The following is a 19,713-nucleotide window of genomic DNA, read 5'->3' on the forward strand; positions in this document are numbered from 1 at the left end:
TCGCTGACTTAATGGACTTTAGTAGCGTAGTAGCACAATGATCATTTAATTGACGTATTATTATGTTTTAACAGAAACATTCAAGCAAATATAGAGTTTTGCATTAAGTTTAAGCAAGATTTTGACTTATGGATTTAGTGTCCTGAGGTATTACTTTAATAGCATATAGGCGATGCTTTGCGATGGTAACTGAGCTACCTTATTTCAAACACACTAACGATGGTGTTCAGTTCTTATGTTTCTTTAACATAAAGGCGACATTTTTCCGAAATATTTAATGCTCATTTCAAAAGTAGAATCGGTACATTATGATGAGGTGCATGTATTGCCCCAGAAAAATAGAAATGTCTGCGCTCTAAGGACATTGAAGAATCTCCAAACAAGGTCTATATCCATCAAACAAAGTTCTCATTGTCCATGATCAACTTTCTTCTGATAAACGGAATAGCATAAGGAATGGATGTGGACGTGAAGTCATGCCAACAAAAATCGACTCCGAATGCCAGGAATTACGCTGTTTTGGATAGAAAAAGCGTTGACGAGACTGAGATATCAATGTACTTCTAAGAATTGCAGCTAAAAGAAGCCGTTTGTGACAATGCAGGCAACTACATTTGGGACTGCATTGGGATCATTTGGTGTTGGTAAATTATTTAAAGGATACATGATGGCTTGGTACTAATTTCAGAAAATTCGAGTTTGTACAAAAGAAAAGAAACCCTTGAAACTGTCTTCAGACGAGACTAAAAAAAAAACGGAACAAAAGGATCAAACACCAAATTAATGAAAGCATGAGAATCCTGCAGATTTAATCAAAGCCTTCTGAGAAATAATCTCCGAGATCGCGCAGCAAAAAGCATCTTGAACCTTTCTCTGCTGAAACTGGTGGTCCATTTTTTTTAGATAAAACTTGATTATTGTGTTGCAATCAGATTTGAAAAAGGTTGTATGCTCTAGAATTTGAACGTTTTCCGTCCATTTTCGACCGCTTTAGTATACTGAAATACCTTCTATTTGAACGATATTTCCATTCATGGCGATTATCATTACATTTCCTTTATCAAGATAGTAAAACATTTTAATGGAAAATGCTCCACAAAATGCCACCCGAAAATGGACACATCGAACATCGTGAACACATTGCCGTCGACCGCCAAGCACCCCGGCAATACATCGGTGTCCACCAAGGGTTAATGGAGCTGCACGATGCACTCTGGTACCGTAAACGCACAAAGCATACCGTGGAGAACAGCTCTACAAACCGAAAACGGCAATCGGACTACCCACTGGGTGGCACCGGCAGCACCATTCTCGATGGCGATGACGACGATGCCAACGACGACGACGACGACGACGATTGAGCAAATTAATTTTTATCACCCGTACGCTCATCGACTACGATTAATAAATATCCTTTTCCTCCTCCTCCTGATTCTGACGACTGACGATGGCAACGACGATGACGGTGCGAAGATCGGTCACGCTCTCGCACGAACCAAAGAACCCCGGTCTCGGAGGTTCGCGGAAAGCGGAAGAAGAAGAAGAAGTGATCCGTGAAGAGAGTCCGGCAGCCAGGCCGGCTGGGGCCGCACAATAATGAGGCAAATGAACTGCTGCTCCGGATCGTTTCGCGCCACGATGCGCATTCGGTTTTGTTGTTCCTGTTCTCCCATTTGTCACGTACCCATCGTTCGCTCGGTCGGCCGGTTGGCCATCTCTCTCTCCCCTACCCAAACCATATATAGACCCTCAAACTCACTCCCCGGATTCGAGCGAAATTCCGTAAAGGACCGTGCGTCTCCATGTGTCGGATTGGTCGGAGTCAAGCGCGGGGTCCATTTTAATAATAAAATGGCCAACAAGCGCCAACCGACACAACAACAACAACAGCAGCACACTCCAGAGTTCGGGGCCCACCACCATACGCTAATGGGCGGGTTCGCAAAGCATCGTTCGTGGAATGTGCATTTAATCCAATCCCCCCGGCACACGGCGCTCTCGTGCACTTCACCACACACACACACCCAGGTTGGGGTGTCCACTGACAAGATTGACCCACATCCGTCCTGGTATGGGGGTCCGCGGCCGGATGAATCGCCGGAACGGAACAAAGCTCCTCCATTCCCAGTCGCACTACTTGTGTCACGGGTGTTTGGCGTCTCGAAACGAAAACACGCATCTCGTCCCCGTCATCGTCGTCGTCGTCGTCGTGAATGCACGCGCGCACGAGATCCGTGTTAACACGGAGTGTGTTGTTGGACAGGTTTCCTGTTTTGGGAGCGCGGGAAACGGGCGAGAGTGTTTTTCTGTTGCGGAACAACACGAACCAGCCTGTGTCAGTGGCTGTTGTTGCACTTTAACTGGTGACAAGCGACCAAGGGAGGGAGAGACAGGTGGCTGACAATCTGCCTGCAGTGCTGGTGGTCCCGATGGATGAGTTACTGGCCAGGGCGGGCACGTGGTGGGGCTTTTTGGACAGAGGAAAATCGAGATCGATATCGGAAAACTCAAAACTTCAATTCGGAAAAATGAATTAATTTGGGCAAAGTTATTGAAGCATTGCGGGTCAGTCAAATGGTTTGTCCGCAGGCAAGCAGGGGAACAAGGATCGAAGGCACGTGACCAGACGAGGCCATTTTTGGGTTTTTATTTGTACCCCAGAAAAAAATCGTTATTTGCGAACTGTCGCAACACCGGCACTCGCTGGCGATAATACCAAAACTCCAAATGGGGGTGATGATGAGTCCAAAACTGACGTTGAATGGTTGATGGTCAGTAGCCTGTCAAATAATTTGAACAAGTCCTTTTTCCCAATTTCGACGACTACTATGAATGTCGATTTCATGATTATTAGTCCCGGACGATTTATCGGACGATTCTGGTCGAAACCGGTTCCGCCCGTACTGCTCTGCTCATCAACCGTCACGAGCTCGTGGCCAGCCGAGAGGTACAGACAGCCAGACCGCCACGTGACCCGCGGTACGATGATGCGCCGTTAATGTTTATTCGGAGCGACCAATCCGGCGGCAAACCCAAAATGTTTAATGTATCACCGAGAATGCGGACTGCCGGTTTTGCGGAGGGAAGACGTGTGGCGTGGCAATCGATCTTCCTTCCGATGGCTGGAGTTCAACGTGCTGGATGCTGGTTTGTTTGGTTTTTGGCAAAAAAAAAAAACGCGATTGGCGAGCGATCGGATTGGATCGGAGGGATCGGGGAGACGACGGGACGCCAGCTTTGTAATCAATCTAATCAATTTCGCATCGTCCCATTCCCAGTGATAAGCACCAGCTCCACCAGCTGAAGCCCGTGACTGACCGTTCATCACATCCGGGGAGCGCGTGCTGCGATAAGCATAAGATCCGCTCACGGGCTGATCTCGCACAAAATCTGTTAAAAGATGGAGTGCAGCAAAACCGTTGTTCCGAGGAGCTGGTCACTAACGTGTTTTACGTAGGATTCATTCACCCCGTTCACAGGGTTGGGAGTCGAAGTCGAGTTCAATGGTTCCCGTACCGTTGCGGGAATGACGGAAATGCAAATCAAAACAGTGCTCCCTCGGGATCCGCCGCAACATCGTTTCCATTTTGTGCTTTAAAAATTGTAAAAACACTCTCGGTTCCCGGGGGGGGAAAAGACACTGATTACCACCGACCGATAGGGTCGAGTAGTGACCGTGTGGCGTGAATGAATGGCGTCCGTTATCAGCGAGCGAGATCGATCGATCGATTCGATCGGGAGGAAGGATCGATGCTCTGTGGCCGTGGCTGCTTCCGGGAACCGCAGGGAGCAATGTAACGTTCGTCCGGCATCTGCTGAATGCATGCTGCATCGTGGCGTGATGAGTAGTTTGAGACGTTGTGAATGGAGAAATGGGAGTTCCTGCTGCAGCTTCGTATAATTCAGCAAGTAGTTCCAAAGTAACCTATTATTCTACTATACGTAACTATTCTATATTTACTATACGATGTCTATTACATCTTATCTAATATAGACTTCAAATATCCCAAAAAATATAAAAAATGACATTTTAGTCTAATTTTTGGGGCATTTTAGAAACACCTGATGTCTGATGTCGCATTTGCGCCCGCAAAAGACCAACAGAGCGCGTACAAAAGGAACGCCTTCGGAACGGAATGATCATTTGATCGATTAGCACAACTCAACAGCGACCTGCTGCTGCTGCTGCTGCTGCTGACGGTCGCTGGTGCTCGCGATCGCCGGAACGCATATATGGTTGCGCATCGTGAGCATTGGGCAACACCGGCCTTTCCGGCCCGTACCGCAGATAAAGCGCCAGAGAGAGTGTGAGAGAGAGAGAGACACCACAATCGTCCAGCTGCTCGATCGCGATTTGTGGCGTCAATCTGCTGCTGCTGCTGCTGCTGTCGGCGCTGCTCGAAGATGAGTGCGATCTGTGTTGCTCTGGTCACTGCTGGCCTGCGCCGGCGTGCGTGTGTGTCTGTGTGCGCTGGCACAACGAAGCGAAAACGCAACGCGCGCGCGAAGACGAAGAGAATCACGGACACGGCACGGGGACGGAAGGGATCGGGTGGCAGCGGCATCGAATGCAACGGAGTGCAGCCGCATGCGGTGCAGGTGGCAGAGCGGGCAAGCCCGGGGGGGGGGGGGGGGAGGTTTCGCTGCCGCCACCGCCGCCGCTATATTTATACATTACCCCGTCGTCGTCGTCGTCGTCGCCGCGAAGTAGTAAATGCGCTCGGCACTCGGCACTCGGCTTGCTTGCCCGCTGCTGCTGCTGCTGCTGCTGCTGTTGCAGTTCGACGAACGAATTCAAGGCTGCAACGGCCGCCGTCACCGCGGACACCCCACCACCACCATCGAGCGTGGCCCCAACGATCGCGGGCATTGCGCGAGTATCACTTCACTTCACGAGCGACCGAACTGCGGCTGCACTCGCGCAATTCGCGCGCTCTTCATGCACACACACACACACACACACACACACACACACGCACACACACACACACACACACAGAAACTGGTGCGCGCCCATGTGTGTGTCTGTGTATGTGCGTGGGTTTTCCATTCCGCGAGTACCCTTTGCACCCCATTTTTCCGCCTTGCGGTGATCCTCAGATCGATCCACGATCTTGTGGCTCTTGCAGCTCTGATCTCGCGTCTCGTCTCGTCTTCGGTCTCTCTCTCTCTTTTCTCTCTCCCTTTCTTTAGTCGAACGTTTCATCATCTGTGGACACGGTGGATACGAGGATGTGGTAGAACCGCAGCGGCCACGAATGCGATCGAATGATGCTGATGCTGATGCTGATGATGATGATCGGTTGCGGTTCCGATCGGGGTGCATTAAAGGAAGATCCAGCCAGCAGCAGCCAGCAACCGGTGCATCCGTGCGTTTTCGGAGGAAGCTATACCCGAAGCTGATCGGCGACTCTTCATCATCATCATCATCAACATGGGGTGCAGCTCACGATGAGGTGGTTTTAATGCGAGATATTAAGCGAGATGGTCGTTCAAACGGAAGCTGCAACATGCTATAAAGCTATAAGGCCTCTGTAGGGCTTTCCGCGAGTCGCTTCCTTTCCGTTGAAGACGTTTAAAAACGTGGGACCAGGGGTGTAGCTAGTGTGCGGTGCAGTGGAAAGGGGGCGGACATGACGCAAAGCTCACCGAGCCGATGTCGAGAAGCCGGAACGCACGCGCTCGCCGAGGGTTTCGAAAGCCCCCAAAAGCCAGCCTCGATGGCTGCGTGGCGGCTCAAGGATACGCCGAACGTCGGTTCATCGCCCCCAAAAAAATGCTGGCTTCTCCTAGGGGACCAAGAAGGAGGCTTGACAGCGCGCGTCCAGTTTTTGGGGTGCCTCCCTCCCTCTCCATCAAAAACGAAAAAAAAAAACACAACAAGCCCCCGAGGGCTTTAGCCTTTCACCTACATTCGCCGCGAGTCGAATCTCCTCGGAAACTGTGTCCGTCGTGGAAGGGGCAATCCGTGGGGCTAGCCGAAGTTGTGGCTAAAATGTTGCCAAAAGCCAACTCGGTCAGCGGCAGTAGTGTTGGTGAGGTTTCCCCTTTCCCAGCCCCTGGTTTAAAAGGAGGCTAAAGGGGGAAGAAGTTGCCCTTGAAAGTGACAGCTCGTCACGTGATAAGCGTGACAAGCTTGGGATAGTTTGCGTGCCTTATCTCACGAAGTGCGAGAGAGAGAGCGAATGATCATCGTCATCGGAATCGAATTGATCTAATCGATGATCGCCGGACCTCACACGACCAGCGGCGAGCGGACGAGTGGAAAAGGAGAGAAGAAAAAGAAAAAAAAACCGCGAGGAAAGCGCTGCGGCTCTCAAGGCCAGCGATCGGTCGCGATCGGTCGCGATCGATCGATCCGCTGCCTGCGCTGCTGGTAAGCAAATGACCACAACAACAGCAACAGTTTAGCAATAAACTCGAATTCCGCCACCTTGTTTCGTTTTCGTTTGTTGTTGTTGCTGCCGTTGCCGTTGCTGCTGCTGCTGCTTCGTTGTTGCGTAACAGCCACGGGGTGCGCGATTGGCTGGCGGAAAAAAATGAAGCGAAAATAGTGTCCTCCGCCTCCGTCTTCCCCTCAACCTCTCGAGGGGGGTGCCAGATCGACCTTGAACGGCTTGTAACGGTACCGGGCACCGCGGGGTGGTGGCTTTGGTTGGTTGATTTTGTTTTGTTTTGCCCGCGTGACCTGCTGCTGTTGGTGCTGCTGCACGCCGATCGACCATCGGAGCCGAGCAGCTATCGAATGCAGCGTTTCGATTGAAGTTGTTTGCCGCGAGTTCCGGCCTCTGGTGGTCCGGTCCGGTGGTTTCTCTTACTGGCTTGGTCCGGGGGGGGGGGTGTTTTCTGGTCACTACAGCAGCAACAACAGCAACAGCTGATCCGATTCCTTCATCCGTGTAAATGGCGTAGCGCTTCGCGCAGTCCGGAACCATCGCGTCACGTGCGAGTGTTTCGAAATCACCTTCGACTTCTCCCCGGCGGTCCGGTCGCGGTGTCTGGTGCTTGGGTGCTATACCGCGGTACCCACGCGATGCACCGATGCGTATCACCACCACCACCACCAGCGCCACCTGACCTTGCCCTCCTAAGGTGCGTTGAACTGTTGCCGAAGCCGAAGAGACCGAAGAGGGCCATTGGGAGGGAGTCCTAAAGCTACTAGTAGCACCGCATCCGGCTTTTCGTGAGGTGAAATATGTGTCAGCATTGAGACCTACCCCCGCCCCCCTACAACCCCAAACATTGCAGTGTGCGTTGGTGATGCACTCACGAGATACTTCATATACCATTGCAAAGTATTTGACATTTTGTGCAGATCAAATCTGGTTGGAAATGCAATGAACTAACGTTTGCATTAAAAAAAAAAGAGACATAATTTGAATGATGATAAGAAAAAAAAACTAAGACAGATAATTGAGATCTGTAAACTGCCTTTGGAAGGTAATTTTATCAGTTTACTTGCAAAAAAAAATTGAAACCTCTATCAGTTGAAGCTCTAAAAGTGATGGCGAAAATAGTGAAGCCATTCCGTTCTGACATTTGCGCAATTCAAGAAAGAAAGGTAGTCCGCCGCGCCGGAAATGTGCATCATAGGGAACTTTGTAGATGCCAGGGAACTTCTGCTTTGGCATCTACAGCATCCTGCCACTAATGGACAACAGTTAGACAACATCGAGAGATGGCTCGGTTCCGTATGGCCGACGCTATAAGCGCTAAGAAGCTCTAAAGGATGCTGAAGAAGAAGATGGACAGAAAAATGGCTACACCGCTGCGTGCGATTGTCCGGTACAACTAACCCGGTCGGTACAACTAACCAAACCGTGCAGATGGACCTGACGAACATAGAAATACATGTCAGGAAGCAGGCATACCGTTCCGTGGCGGGATCTGGCCGGATCTGGTACTCGATGCGATCGTTAGAACAGATGGAGTGATTAATATCGATATGGTAGCTAAGTCGATGAACCCGTCCGTCCAACGTCCACCAACTGCATCCTTTCGAAAAATTCGTTCCAAAGCTAAATCGTAGCATCTATTGCAACATTTTTGTGGCGAAACCGGAGAAGGAATCGGTCGAAAAAGCACAAAAATATCTGAAAAACAAGTGTACAAACAAGTGTTTTCGACCTTCATGTCGAAAAATCCAGCTAACTACCGGAAGGGTGCTCAGAATGGCACAATCAAAATTTTGTGTGAAAGGTGATAAAATTACCTTCCAAACTTGCAGTTTACAGATCTCAATTACCTGTCTTAGATTTTTTCTTATAACTATTCAAATATTGTCCCTCTTTTTTTTTTATGCAAACGTTATGTGATCTTCTGACGCTTGCCGGCTGCTAGAACCAACTGCTTGTCACTACAGATGGTGTTTTGTTGACGATCGAGCGACCACTAGCAGTGAAGGAGTCTTTTCCTCCGTAAAGCTGGTGTCAAGCGTAACACATCGATTTTTTTCCCCGAGAAGTACATCAGACGCTCTCCAAATGGTTGAACCACCCGTACCTATGCTGCATCCGTTGTGCATAACGTCAAAAGCACCTAATCGATGCATAAAAACCCCTTCGAATACTCCCAACGATCGACATGCAAATCGGAGCCTCGGATATTGCCTCCACTGACGAACCGTATTCAGCTACGGCAGATTCGCCACGGTTGTGGCCACGCTTGCCACACACACACACAGCACAGCACACCACAGCCTCCAGCACATCTGGTTACTGTTGTTGCTGCTGTTGCTGCTGCTGCTGCTGCTGACTGACCTTCGCGCCGCCAGCGATTGCCCAAGTCTTCGCCACCAAAAATCGCCCCCCAAAAAAAAAAACGCTGAACCGAAAGTGGTCGAAAGAGTTTGCCTCGAACACGTTCGTTGAACTACTACTGCTGCTGCCGATGCTGCTGACTCCGGAGAGAACGGGGCCACAACGGTTGGGGCCCCAAATTACCGGCCCCAAAAGAGGCAATCTCCAAAAAAAACAAAAAAAAACAACAGAATATGTACGCCATTGTGTTACCGGTTGCAATGGCACCGGCCACCGTGTTCCACCAAAAAGGTTCCGCCGGTGGCCCAATTGGTTTCGCGCGGCCTACTGTTGCTGTTGCTACTGATGGTGGTGGTGGTAGTGGTCATCAACGAGAGCGAGAGTTCCCACACAAGCCGGCCACTGCACGGTGGCCAGTTTGGTCAAGCGTCCGATTTTGCTGGCGTGGATTGTGCAACGTCCTCTCCGGAGTTCGGACCACCACCACCACCACTCCCCCCTGGGTTGCTTGCTTCGCATTGTGCTGCTGTCCTCCGGCGACGACGACGATGATCATCATCATCATCATCATCATCTATCCGGCGGCCGTGCGCGTATGTTGCGCGTCCGGTTGTGCACCCGCCCCGGCACCGGTCGTCGTCGTCCGGGGGCATTGACTGGCCGAGATGTGTTAATTCGACGAAAAATGCGAAGCGACGTTTCGTTCGCTTGTTTCGCGCTTGTTTTTTGGGGTCTCCAATCCAAAGCTGCTCTCGCTATTCGGCAATCGACAACCTCCCTCATTTCGTCATCGCATTGTCATCGGTGGTGGCAGCACGCCGGTGAAGCGGGAGGTTGTGGAGCAGGAAATGTGGCCATCTCCGGTCCCACGGTTCCTAGCGGGCTTTCCCCCCCTCTGGGGGAAACGATTCGCTTCTGGGGTTGGAGCGCACGAAAGACGAGACTGTTGACATCTGAATTGGGGGGTGTCGGTCAGAGTGTGTGTGTGTTTGTTATCAGCAAATGTCATCGTCGCCTGTCAGATCGGTGCGATAGCTCAAGCGGAAGCGTGATCAAGGTTTTCTCGCTCCGAAAGTTCGCTCCAAAGTTTGCCGGGATGGCTCCGATGGAAGATGGCTCCGCAATTGATTCCACGGTTTTTCTTTTCAGTTTTTCTCGCAATCCGATGACAGGTGGAAGTAGTCTCAGCGCAGCGGCCATCGATTGCCGCAGCACCGCACCACCGCGGCTCGGCATCGGAATGTAATTATGCTGCAGGCCAATGGCGAGTGATCTCCCGGGGGCCTCTTTTAATCATAAAATCAAGTGCACGGACGCGGGTCGCATAAAAGCATCCATTAGGTTCAAGCGCGCTTGAAAATGAAGATTATCCGCTAGCCTCTTCTCGTATATCCTCAATCAAGTATCCTCTTATTCGTCATCATCATCATCATCATCAACAGCGGGTCTCATTATCAGCGACATCCTGACGTCGACAGGGAGCGATCGTAAACTTCCTGTTGGGGGCACAACAGAAGAGACCAAGACGGAACGAGAGAGAGAGACGGACTTTCCAGACAGACACTGACTGGCCAAACCGGATCAGCGAAGAGGAGCGCGAAGGCGAAGGCGAAGGCGAAGAAAAGGGCTCGTACTCGATCGATCTCCCGGCGCGCGCGCGTTTGCGTTTCGGGGTCTTTAAATCGCGATTCCTTCGCTCGGCCCCCGGGGGTTTCAGGAAGTGATGGAGACACTCGGGCTTCTCGCACACCATTCCGGATGGAGGCTTGGTTCTTCTTCATCATCATCAGCGCAGCATCATCATCATCATTATCATCTGCCGCGCGCTGTTATGCTGCGTGTTGTGTGTGTGTGATCAAGCACCAGAATGATGCACCGCCGGTGCATTCGCTTTTTCACGTTCTTTTGCGGTGTGTCTTCGCGGAAATGGCAAGAATGCGCCGTACGTATGTGTGTGTGTGTGTGTGTGTGTGTGTGTACGTGTGCTCGTAGCTTGATGTGCAAGAGGCCTGAAGAAGGGGCCTCCTTGGTATGTGCGTACCCTCTTTTGCTGGCGAGATGATAATCACGCTGGAATGGGATGACTCTGTGGCTGCTGCTGCTGTTGCTGGAGCTGATGCACCGACGAGTGCATCTGGTAGGGCCAGACTCCAGGTTGAGAGACCCCGGGACAAACAGGTAATTTACGGTTTCTTTGTCTTTTTTACCACGAGACGGTGGAACGGAGGAGACGCCGACAGCGACGACGACTTTCGACTTCCGTGGGCACCATTTTCGTTCCCGTTTTCCCTTTCTGGTCGGTCCCCGGTCGCGCTGCTTCGCTGGCTGGCTTGCACAGTGGATCGCGTATTACTCAACGTTTGCGAGCCGCCATCGTCGTCCGTTCAGTTGGTCGGGGTCAGTGTTGTCCCCTGTGCCTGTTGTCCGCGGCTCGATGTGCAACGCTTGGGAAAGACGCAGAAGCAGCTTCAGCTCTCAGCTTTTAAGCTGCATCCTTGGCCGTTTACGGCGCAGATTAATGAGGTTTTCCACGAAAAGTATCATTAAACACGCAGTGCGCAATGAGATGATTAGCGAGAAGCAATCGGCAGCGGCAATTAGCTCGCAGAATCTATTCGCGGATTTTGCAAATGGCCACTAGAGCATTAACAGCAGCAGCGGAAGGGACCTTAAAAGTGAATTTTAACAACAAACAATCGTAGGTTTACGTTGCATGTAAGCGCCCCCCAATTTGTATCCCAAATCTACGTATAATGCTGGTTCATCATTCATGCTACAGCAACATAAACAACGTGCGCGCATGTTAAGCAACGCTCCGGGGCAAACATTATCAAACACTATTAGCATCAGCATCACCATCGCTAGCATGAAAGCATCAAGTTCTCGGATGCAGGTTCACTACCAAGTGACGACGACGACGACGACGACGACGAATGCGGAATTATCATTGAGCCGTGCCGGTGCCGGTGGCCGCCCGAGTGCGACACAAAACAAATAACACTCAAGATACCGATAAAAATGCGTGGACATGATGATGAAAATTCGGTCACAATGGCCCACGGCGATCACGGCGAGGTGTGGAGGGGGGGTTCCTCCTTCACATCAAAATAAAAAGAAGAAGAAGAAGAAGAAGCACGAACAACGGCAGTCGGTCGGTCGGTTGTCCACCCTGGCCTTGCGGTGGTCGCATGTGGAAAGGCGCGAAGCATGATGATGAGCAGCAATCTATTTCTGTCACCGCGCCGGTTTATAAATACCACCCATGAAGGAGTGGAAAATAATCGCGAAAAATAAATACAAACACTGGCAACGCACATTTGTCACCGACGGCGGCGGATCGGGGAAGGAAGTCATCATCACACAAAAACCATGAAGATGTCAAATGCTGAGTGTGTCTGCAACGAGATCAATTGCGATCCCCGCCGCGGTCGGTTAGCTCTTGTTGACAATTTGATTTACTTCATTGTTATACATTGTCGAGTTAAAATAGTGTATCAGGATTTTAAAAAAAGTAAGAAAGAAAAAAGAGTTTTTGATGTCAGAAGTGGGATTCGAACCCACGCCTTCAGAGAAGACTACGACCTGAACGTAGCGCCTTAGACCGCTCGGCCATCCTGACCTGTTGAAGGGCCGCTCGCTAATTGTCGTTTGGTCATGCGTGCTCACCACAACGCGATGTTTCTAACACTTCTTTCATAGATTCTCTCTCTCTTCCCTTCTTCCAGTCAAGCATACTACTCAGATTCGCTTCAGAACATAAGGTGTTCACCTTCAGCGCCATGAGCTAAGTCTGAGAGACTATCAACCATCTACTCACCACCACCACCGACTTGAACCAACAATAATAATGTTGTTGATGACGATGATGATGATGGTGATGGTGAAGATGTGATAAGAACGCGATCCGGCGGGCCGGCGTACGTAGAATGTAAGCCAAGGTTTGAACTACTTCTGGCTCGTGTGTGAGTAAACACACGAGGTCTGTTCGTTCCGCGTGATTTGCGTGATTAGCGCCACACCGCCCGCCATCATAGCCGGTATGCGTGCGTGCGTGCGTGCGTGCGTACGTGCCGGTATTGGCTGGAGTCTTACAAAATGAGTGGGTGACGGGGTTGAAGGGGCATACACTTGAATCGGTGCAGCCTGGTTTCCTTCCTTATCGTTATCCACGGTGACGAACGGTTCGTAAGGAAGCCGGTCATGTAGCATGAATGTTGTGTGTACGACGACGAAGGCGGAATCACCCTTCACCCGAACGTCCGTCTCTCTCTTTCTCTTATCTCTTCCTCGACAGTCACACGCACGCTCGTCACCTTGCGGGGGGTGCGCTGGTCTGTGGTTTATGAAGAATCGTCAACTTGTCAACGCAACGTTTGCTAATGTTTACATGGCGACTGCTTCCGATGCGGACGCATTCGTTGTGTACAGGTAGTGGCCGCCATTCGTGTCTCGCGCAACTCTTTCACCTGATCGAGCCGGAGTGTCCCGCAGGTTGCGCCAGTCTTATCTTGGGTCTCGTTTATTGCGCCCTCGTACCGTCGTACGAGGCCCAGGCCCAGACCCAGACCCAGACGGTGACCGGTGGCTGCCGGGTATGCTGCTGTGGGCCATCGATAAGTGGGTAACGCAAGAGAGAGTGAGAGTTTTCCGCCATCATCGGGGTGGCGAGGTAAAGAAACGGGGTCAATCGAATGACGGAAGTCGTAAATAGTGTAATTCCAGCCAGTAGTAGAGCCAACCTGGTTGGTACACCGCTACTAGCCTGCATGGCTCGGTGATTTGCTGCGGGGGTTCCCGCCCGCCCGGTGATCATTGATGATCAAACGTTCGCTCTTACCTGGAAAGGAAAGGAAATGATAGAGAAAATGATTAGAATGGCGAACTATCAGAATGGGATTTGATATAAGAAGTAAACATCAATTGTTGGATTAGTGTATAGATGAGCATAACATTGATGTTATGTGTATCAAACTTTTTGGTGGAAACAAATCCTTATTAGAATCGCATAATAGTTTTTCGTTTGAAATCCATATTTTATGGTTAACCTTCAAACTTTCTCTCAAGTTATGCAAAAAAGGAGACTAATATAAAAACACACAAAGACAACAACAAAAAAGTTTCGTCCGCCCCCGGGTGGACTCGAACCACCAACCTTTCGGTTAACAGCCGAACGCGCTAACCGATTGCGCCACGAAGGCTTCTTGATGCCCTCCACCTTCACATTCAAACACATTACACTGCTGTCATCGCTTTGTACAGTGCTTTTCATTCCGATATTCGTCTTTATTTGATTTTCATGCTGCGTTTCTGCTCATAAATGATACTCCCCCGATTCGGTGCTACTACTGAGAAATATTTGCGTCTTGTCCTGAGGATGCTGCTTCTGTTCGATTAGATAGTGAAAGAAGGAAAACTCAGGAGAAAGCCACATGGAAATTTGCAGTTGTTTGCAAGGCTAGCTGGCCAACCGGAACGAAGTGGCGAATCGTGCGCTAGCCAGTGAATAGGAAATGTGATGTTCACTTTCATGCACCTGCCACCTCCCTTCCCTCTCCAATAAGCCCCTTATCAACTGCTACTTTATAATCTCAACTCATATTTATTGGCTTTTTCTCAGGAAAATGTTCCATCAAGATGCTAAAAGGCAATTGTTTTGGATGCATTTTAAGCAAATCATATGTTTGACATTCAGTCTTTACGCAAACCTAGTTAAAATGCTTCATCATTTATAATGGTGTCTCTCTTGATTATATCTGGCAGACGTTGTTATACGCAATGTTGTCGCTAAACATATTAATGTAACCAAGCAAACGATGTTTTATCATTTTCCAAGAAGACGGGTCTCTGGCGCTATCCTTAATGGTTCAGCTTACACCCATATCGTAAATCCCCGGTCGCGCTCGCTTCCGGACATGACCCCACGTGGCAGCCTCTTCGGGGTTCCGATTTCGAAAACAACCAAATGCCAAAACCCCTCCGTGTTCGTGACATTTTACATTAAACAATTTGCATGTTTCCTAACGCACGCTCGGGCCCGTACTCCGGGCCCGCAGCAAACCGGGGTGACCCGGGTAAGGGAGAATGGGAAATAGAAATGATAATGTTCCGATATCGATATTATTCAGCCGATTGGCCGATGTTTTCCAAAACCGCCCCATTCCGGTCCACAGGTCTGCCCGCGAGCCGCGGACACAATGGCCGCAGATGATGAAGCTCCTCTGTTGCATGTTCCTCAGCTTTTCCCCGAATCTCAGCGGCGTCGGTTGATCCGAGGAGTGCTCCCGAGCGCCCGGAGGACATTTGCGGCAGCGGCCGCAGTCGCCTCTGTGTCTTGTTAGAGTTTGGAATTAGCAAAAACATGGAATTTTCCGAGAGTCTATTTCCATGCGACCCTCAGGTGGGGTGCCCTTTTCCGTTGCGGACCCGCGCGCGTTTGTGTGTGTGTCAGTGTGTGTGTGTGTATCCTTCTCTGGGCGGCTTCCGAGAAATCGGATATGCGCTTTTCCGACGCACGATGCCACCATCGATCCTTCCCTTCTAGTCCGTCCTACTAAACCCACAAGAAGGGGGTGGGGGGGGGGGGACTCCGAAACCACCGACCACTGACCACCGCTTCGTGTTGGGAGAAGGGGAGCGGAAATGAAGAATCGAGAAATTGAAATCGAAACCGAACTGAACAACGGACCTACCACCGGGGCTCAGTAGTCGGTACGGATCTCGGGCGCATTGGCGCGCGGTTAGGATATGGCCTCATTTTCGATTTCACAAAACACAATCCTCCTCCTCCTCTCCTGCCCCTCCGCTGTGTTGCGGTTGTGAGCAGCGAAAACTGCCAACGCTTGATACGCAGAGGGGAAACTGACGAGCGCACTGGAAAATGGCAAAACCACCCTTCGTTCCCTTCCGTTCCCGGGAGACGGCACGAAAGGCACGAAGGCGGCAAGACAGGTGGCCAGGTCTGAAACCGGATCCCTGGCCGGATAGGAAGAGGGAAAAAGGGGCGCAGGAGAAGGAGGCGAAGATGAGCATTCGTATTCGCAAAGCTGGTTGGCGATGTCGACGTCGATGTCGATGTCGATGTGTCGTCTTCGGGCACGCACCACACACCAAACCGGAAATACTTCTTTCCCTTTTCATGGTCACTGCGTGCGCCTCGCGGTCACTACATGGTGTCCCACCGTTTGTGTGTTTGTGTGTTTAAGTGTGTGTGTGCGAGCGTGACTTTTCGCTTTTGATCTTCATTTGATGTTTGTTTCTTTGCGAGAGGCAGCGAATGGGTGTTGGTGGGTTGGCGGAAGTGGCCCTCTCCCTCCCCGGGGGAATGGTTGACAGTTGCGATGACATGGTTCTATCGGAAAGACATTTCTTACAGAAAAAAAATAATAAACCGGATTAATGTCGCAGAAAGGCGATTACGAAGCTCCGGTAGAGAAGCTGTTGATGACTTATGGATGCGTCGCCGAAGATGGGAAACCTTCAAAGGGGGGAAGGGTGCTGATGGGGAGCAGCTTTCCATCGGTTTTCCGAACACAACCACGGTGGTGGTGCTCCACAGCTTCAACTCGACGATGCTCCACCATCGACGCTCACTCGCACGTCACTTCATGACAGGCCCTTCAAAGCCCTCGCACACAATCATCCATCACCATCCATCCATCCATCCATCCATCCATTGGTGCAAGCTTCAACTTCCAGTTTCCACTCCCCCAACGCCACGTCGTGCGTCGTCATCCTTCGTCCGGAGCGAAAAGCGAAAAACAAACGCCAGACAAACGCTGCAATTGATGCAAACACAGGCCCGTCGACGACGCCGACGACGACGACGAGCCCGACCTCAACACCCTCCTACCTCCCTCCCCCCCCCCTCCCCCTGTTGGTGGCGGTTTTCTAATGGCCTAGTTTCTGGATGGTTTTTTCTTACTTCCTCCCATCGAACCACACTCGCCAAACCGCTGCACCGCTGCAAACTGCACCGTCCCCCCGTCCCGTGGTGCATTGGCGTGATGCACTTTACGATTAGCTGCTTGCTGCCTGCTGCACACCTCCTACCTTCCTCCTTCAGCGTTGCAGCGTCGTTCCAGCTTCATAAACTTTTACTTCTGCTTTCTCAGGCAGTCCCTAGTGCTACGGCGATGAGCCCGGACCTCGGCCCAGACTACCGGTGTTACTCACCGTGGCGGCAAGCCGGAACAGAGAGAGAGGGACGGGGGGAGGGGGGCTCGAACGATGGTTTGGTGGCGGGCGGATGCATGCAATGCGGGTGGAAAAATGTATGATGCATCGGTGAAAATGCGCGCGCTCGCGCTTCTCGACTCGCGACTCTCGACGCTCAAAGTTATAGCAGTAGCCCAACACCACCGCCGCCAACGCCGCCACTCCGGAACGGTACGGCAACGGAAACATGGTGTCTATCCGTGTGATGAGGTTCTATTTTCGGACCCTCGAAGCCCCTTTTTTGAGGTCATGGGAATAGTTTGGTTGAGTTATGTATATGCACTCGCCAAAGTACATGCACGCACACACACACACGCACGTGCACCGAGGTTCGTTTGCCATTCTGACAGTTAATTGCAGAAATGTGTGCAATTTGTGGTCAGTTCTAAGCAATTAATTACTGTGCAGAGGATGGAAATATGCATTCCCGTACCCATATTGTGTTGATTAAATGGATTAAAACAGGATTTTAACAAGAGAGAAATTGACGATCAACGTGCGAGCAACAAACTACACCTAGCTCATCATAAGCAATGGCAGATCCTTACGACTCCCAGCCTAGCATTTCCTTCATGTCTGGAACCAGAGCGAACCATTAAGGATGGCGCTAGAGACCCGAGTTCTGGGAAAATGATAAAACATCGTTTGCTTTGCTACATTCACATGTTTATATTAATGTAGACAGACCACCATTACCGGTGAATCATTCTAACTAGATTTTTATAAGAACTGAATGTCAAACATATGATTTATTGATGCATTTGAAGCATAAAAAAAATTGGCTTTTAGCATCTTGATGGAACATTTTCCTGAGAAAAAGCCAATAAATATGAGTTGAGATTATAAAGTAGCAGTTGATAAGGGGCTTATTGGAGAGGGAAGGGAGGTGGCAGGTGCATGAAAGTGAACATCACATTTCCTATTCACTGGCTAGCGCACGATTCGCCACTTCGTTCCGGTTGGCCAGCTAGCCTTGCAAACAACTGCAAATTTCCATGTGGCTTTCTCCTGAGTTTTCCTTCTTTCACTATCTAATCGAACAGAAGCAGCATCCTCAGGACAAGACGCAAATATTTCTCAGTAGTAGCACCGAATCGGGGGAGTATCATTTATGAGCAGAAACGCAGCATGAAAATCAAATAAAGACGAATATCGGAATGAAAAGCACTGTACAAAGCGATGACAGCAGTGTAATGTGTTTGAATGTGAAGGTGGAGGGCATCAAGAAGCCTTCGTGGCGCAATCGGTTAGCGCGTTCGGCTGTTAACCGAAAGGTTGGTGGTTCGAGTCCACCCGGGGGCGGATGATGATACTTTTTTGTTGCATGCGTTTTTACTCCTTCCTGCAACTAGCTGATATGATCATCGGCGCTTCTATTTTTGATAATCAAAGTAATGGCGCGTGAGAAGCGTGCCGCGCGCGCACGGGATGATCTTTCCACGAAACAATGCGCGGCGGCCTGGTGGTGGTCTTATTATCACTTCAATGTATTGTTTATGAAAATCTATCTAAAAGGGTGGTTCAATTTCAGAAAATCGAGCAAAAAAAACCCTTTCATCCGCTTATCAACAACTCTAGCTTGGTGTGATTGTGATATGCAAAGTACCAAACATCCGCGCCGGTTTCACAAACAATTATTTCCAAATGCACTTCACTGTTTTTGTGACTTTATGCTAATGGGGTGTGGGCACGGATAGGATCTTTCTTTTTTTTGTCCCTTGACAACTCACGTTACGGTACATACACACACTCACGTGGATTTCCGGGATGGTGATTCTAAGATATCTAACATTCGATTGCGCCCCCCTCGATAGGAGATTCTTCCAGGATGGATGTACCAAACACAATCGGATGCAAATCCGATCCGATCTGCTTGGTCCAACAAGTGCAACACCCTGTTTCGCACGATCCACCCAGCCCCCGGAGTGGGTGGTGTAGAGAGCATGAAATGAGGGAGAAACTTCCCAACCCCCGCCGGGCCGCGCATTCTCAGCGATCATCATCGCTGGTGTGTGGTAGCAGAATGAGAAGGCGTGCCCCACCCCATCGGGTGCTTCCGCCGAGTGAAATTGGCTTTTCACTTTCCTTTCCACCCGACCCCCCCACTCAATTGTGCATGCAGCTCTTGTTCCCTGATTGATTTCCCCCGGTGTGATGCAGCTGCAGTGCATCAAGTGAATGCGCTGCACTCGTGGAAAGGGTGGTGCGCTTGTCTCTGCAATTAATGAATCCACGCGTCGTGTCCGCGGATGTTCGGTGGTAGCCAGCTACCTTGAGGCTGATGCTGATAAAGTGGCAGGTGTCGGAGCGGAGCAGTCGACGCGAAAGAAAGTCGACGAGAAACAGCTCAGTGTGTTCTTTCGGTGTAACGTGATAGAGTGTTGAGGAAGGAGGCGTGTGTTTACCAAAGTGTGAAGATCCGATTCCCCGACACATAAGACACAACACACAACAGCCATTTCGGAGCATAAAATGGGCAGGGGGTGTTTCTTTTAATGCTTCGCGTTGTCGTATCGTATCGAGAAGCATCGCAAGATGCGGCCTACGGGCTACGGGCTCTATAAGCTTGTCAACACACCGACGCCTTGGCACCGATGGATGGAGTAGAACCATGAACCGAAGGTCATGGTGCGCTACGTGGCCACGTCTTCGGCGCGGCGCGACTCCGATGCGTTCTATGCAAATCACCAGCATTAGCGCTACACCAAAGGGAGTGACAGGTTTGAATCAAACAGAAGAG

The 19,713-nt window shown here is 50.5% G+C and overlaps 1 protein-coding gene and 3 non-coding genes across 4 annotated transcripts in view; 1 reads left to right on the forward strand and 3 right to left on the reverse strand.

Annotated features, from left to right (window-relative positions):
• The window catches only part of LOC125954976 (ecdysone-induced protein 74EF), a 221,973-nt gene that overhangs the window by 73,264 nt on the left and 128,996 nt on the right, over positions 1 to 19,713 (reverse strand).
• On the reverse strand, positions 12,296 to 12,378 carry Trnal-cag (transfer RNA leucine (anticodon CAG)). The gene has a single exon. It is a non-coding gene; the product is annotated as a tRNA-Leu (tRNA).
• On the reverse strand, positions 13,884 to 13,957 carry Trnan-guu (transfer RNA asparagine (anticodon GUU)). Its single transcript has one exon. It is a non-coding gene; the product is annotated as a tRNA-Asn (tRNA).
• Trnan-guu (transfer RNA asparagine (anticodon GUU)) lies at positions 18,202 to 18,275 on the forward strand. The gene has a single exon. It is a non-coding gene; the product is annotated as a tRNA-Asn (tRNA).

This window comes from Anopheles darlingi, chromosome 3 (assembly GCF_943734745.1).
Source record: "Anopheles darlingi chromosome 3, idAnoDarlMG_H_01, whole genome shotgun sequence".
Classification (NCBI taxonomy): Eukaryota; Metazoa; Arthropoda; class Insecta; order Diptera; family Culicidae; genus Anopheles; species Anopheles darlingi.